We start from the raw sequence: 4,595 nt of genomic DNA on the forward strand, positions 1-4,595 counted from the left end.
ACACACCATTCACTCACACATGCACACCTAAGGGCAATTCAGTAACTCCAATTAGCTTCAGCATGTCTTTGGACTGTGGAGGGAAACCGGAGTGCCTGGAGGAAACCCCACGACGACACGGGGAGAACATGCAAACTCCACACACATGTGACCCAGGCGGAGACTCGAACCCATGCCACCCCATCAAAGTGATCAATCAAGCTTATATGTTGGCTACAGTTTAAATGTAACCCATCATTTGTAGTGGGCTATGGAGAAAATGGCCTCTCTGTATGTGGGGTCTATGGGCTTGTGATCGAGCAAGACTTGGGCTGATTGAACAGTAATGATGGCCTTAGTTTTGATGAATTAAAGTGCAAATCAGGAAGGACAGGGAGTATGTTGAGGCATGTCCGACTACCCAGGAGGCCCTGCTCTATTTGTAAATCTGGAACTATAGATTAATTACTGAAAGCACTTATATTGACTTCAGAAGTCTAATTGCACCCTACTGGGGCCCTTCAGCTTTATTATGACAGTGAATTATATAAATTAATACCAAGATCAGTATGTATTTGTTTGTTTGCAATATTGTGTCCTCATAATCAAGTGATATGATTTTAAACAGAAAATTTCCCAACATGCAACTAACAGATATTTTTCATAAAATGTATATTTACTGGCAGGTCTTTCTGTACTGATAGCAAATCTTCTTGCACAGCAATGTCATTTCAGACAAGAAGAATTCTTGCTAAACATATGGCATTTCTGGTACATTTTAAACAGCTGCAACAGTAGTGCACCAGCTTCTGCCCCCTTTTTTATCTTAGTTCACTATGGACAATTGTTCTTTGACAAGTCTAAGGGCAACAGACTGGGGGTTGATTGAGCTGCTTGAATTAGCATTTTACCTCAAGGGACATTGCTATCCAAGGATTAAAATTATCCAGGGCCTCAGAATTGTATATGTTCATTTTTAAAAATAACAAACAAACAATCAAACTGTTGAACGAATGAACGAATGTGTAAATGAATGAGTGAATAAATGAATGAAACATACTAACCTGCATGCACAAGTGTGTGCACTGTTTTACTTGTGTCTATATCAGATATTCCACTTCTCTTGGAAGTTCCTGCAAATTGTAAACAGCTCCCTGACACTTGCAAATGACATGCAACTTATCGTAATCTGTGAGGCTCCAAACTGGACAAAACCCAAGCAACAAATGTGAGAGGAAACAAATGTACGCAAGAGATCTTGAACATTGCTTTAACATTCTTAAGTGATCACTTTTCCTAAAGTGATCACATTCAGTGATTATAAGTGCAAACAAATCCTCTTATATCTCATACACACATTATATAGGCTTCAAAGGACAAGCCTCTTCAGAAATGTGGTAGGCAATGTGTTCTGTTTATTTCTGATGAAGCAGAAACAGATAAAGAGTATATACCAGGGGAGGTATTCCACAAAGCAGAATTTCTGCATTAGCCAGATAACTTAAGCCAAGCATCGTCTAATAGGAATATCATCACCTCTCTTCCTATTGGACAGTTTCATGTTTGGCTTAAGTTATCCAGCAAACTGGGAAATCCTACTTTGCATCGAATCACAGTCTTCAAGGACTGAATACTGTTGATTATCCAGCTATACTTTACATGTGAGCCATTTGTGAAGTCTCTTTGGCCAGTCAGAATTAGTTTTATTTTGTTCACCCTTTTTAAGGTAAACATCTCTCATGCACAAACAATGCTCTTTCTTGCACAATATTTCATTTCTCTTATGCATGCATCCCCGTTTCCTCTTGCAATTTTCTCTCGGTTTTTGTCTGGTTTGGAACCTCATAGAAATCTGTTTTTCTGTGGCAAAATTACCCATTCAGGAACTTTCACTGCCATCCTCTATCCCTGGTTGACAAATTTTACCACCAACACCCTTCTCCCTTGCCGACAGCACACCCCTGTTCAACAAAATTTACTGCCAACTGACCAACCCAATTAACTTCTAGCTGAGCATGCACTGATGAGCCGCATGAACCCCTGATCTGATCTGCTCTGGTCTGTGTCCAAATTCAGGGACTGCCTCCTTCTAATGCTGCATTCAAAGACTGAATGTGTCACAAGGATACAACAAGCCTGTCACATTTTGATGGCTCCTTCAAATGCGGTCCAGGAATGCATCCTTCTTTTGCCAAGTCATGAAGGATCCATCTGTTGGATCCTTCGCAGGCCAACATAACCTAAGATTCTGTTATGGGTGGGCATAATGACTGAAAGACAATCCATGCTGTGGCTGACAAGGATTGGACTTTATTGAACTAACAAATAAACCACAAGAAACAAAAGAACCCTGAGATGACAAAAACAAAGTAAGTAAAAGACAAAAATTAAGGCAGGAACAACCATTGTAGTACAGCAGCAGACACAGGGCAACAACAGCTACAAACATACAATGAGCAACTGAGCAAACTGGGAAAAGGCATATATATATATATATATATATATATATATATATATATATATATATATATATATATATATACACACACACACACACACAAATAACAAGGGCTTCAAGAAGAGATAGTTGTGGGCTATTTACAGAACACAAAAGACTATGGCCAACAAGAAACAGGTGAACATAATCAGTAATCACTACAGACACAAACATTAGGAAAGACTAAAAGCATGGGTACGGAACATAACTACAAGCAGGAGATAACCAGGAGCAAAAACAAGGAACTAACAGAAATACACCAACAAATGCAACTTAGCCAGAGGTGTACAACAAAATATGGATGTCAAATTATAAATAATTAAGGCTGGCCTATAGCAATGCCTCAAATGGCATGGATGCCTCGCTCATAGTCACACACTCAACTCATTGAGCCACGTGGCAGCCAAGTGAGCAGGAGCACACACTAGGAACTAAAACAAACGTGGCAAATAACGGGATACTGGATACTGAGTGACACCTGCTGGTCAAATATGGAAATGAGACATGGGCCAGGGCAGGACAGGGACCGATCCTGACGGATTTATTGTGCAGCCTACAAATGCTACATATACTGGGTCTTTCGAAGGATGCACCCCTGAATCGAGCCCTCCAGTACCCAAGGACTTAAAACAACAAATGGAGCCCTGCTTTGGCTCCATTTGTGTAGATATTCCCAGTGAAGAACTTACAAATACACCTTGCAAAGTGGCAACAACACAGAATTGCAGGTGACTTTTCACTGCAGTGATTGTGAGTTTACCCCCTACGTACTTGTATATGTAATGATATTTGGTGGAGAGAGAAGCACCAAAATATGGGTGTGTCACATGTAAAGAACCCTTAAGGGCGTTCTGCCGCTTACTAAAAGTGTATCTTTTACTATGTGCTCGGGAGGCCTATATTAAGTCAGGCACCTCTACATGGCCAAACACAATATTGCAGTTTTCAGAAAGCCAAACGTCACAAAATGAAATGTGCCACAGAATTAGAAACAAATGTTTCAATCGAAAATGGATGTGAGCAATTCATATAATTATATAACAATGGTATACTGTAACACAATAGTATATTATTATAGTATACCATAACAATCATATCAGTTTTTCTCTCATTTTTAAAAGTAGTTTGTCTAGAATGTTGATTTTGAGTCAGTTGCAATCAGCTATGGAGTAAAACAATACAATACAAAATAATGAACATATATCATATTACAATATTTGATTGTCTATTGTAGGTTATTTGCAGTAAAGCTGAATTTTTTTTTAATTATCTACTTTTTTTTATTGTTTAATCTTAAAACTGCAATGGTACTGCCTATTTAATGAAAATGGTTGAGGGACCATTAAATCATAGCTAAAAATGATACAATTTTAGTGTGCCAAACAAGTTCAAGTAATGTCAACTGCTCTGCACAATTCAAACGTGGTATTTCACTGTAACATTTAGTTTTTGGTCGAAGGATTCTCATATTCGTAAGAATGACCAAATAAAAGCGTATTCGGCTTCCAGCATGCTTTCTGCAGATTTCAATTAGGTTCATGCTGTGAATTAAATAGATTAGTCCAAGTTCCACCTTCTGCTTGTTGCCAAAGTCGTTGAGGGCTTGTCCACGCTGTGGAAGGGAGAACATGCTTAACTCAACATCTTTTTTGACTTAAGTGCTTGATGGGATGATCAACCCATAGGTGTGCAAAATTTCATGTCAACAAAATGGACAAGTCAAATATCACAATAGAGGAATTAGTGTGAGACTCAGCTGAGGCGGCGACATCAGAGGCCTCTGAGGTTATGCGTGGGGATCAAGTACAGTCAGGTATGGGTACAGAAAAGCTAATTTCATTTTCTTTATAATGCGTAGATGAGTATTAGCAGTGTTTGTTTGAAACATTCCTGTTCTACCTACCAGTGTTTCCAATCGCTACAACATAAACCACCAAAAAACTAATGATCACCACATATTATAATACCAGCTATAAATTCAATCAATCAAATCAGAATTTGTTTCTTCAGTCAGTAATAATCAAACTGTTTTTGGAGCATGCAAAAACATCATTTAAACTGTTCATTGAAAGAGCTGAAAGCTAGCATTGACATGATGAAATGAGACAACGAAATGGAA

The sequence above is a fragment of the Paramormyrops kingsleyae genome, chromosome 6 (assembly GCF_048594095.1).
Source record: "Paramormyrops kingsleyae isolate MSU_618 chromosome 6, PKINGS_0.4, whole genome shotgun sequence".
Lineage (NCBI taxonomy): Eukaryota > Metazoa > Chordata > Actinopteri > Osteoglossiformes > Mormyridae > Paramormyrops > Paramormyrops kingsleyae.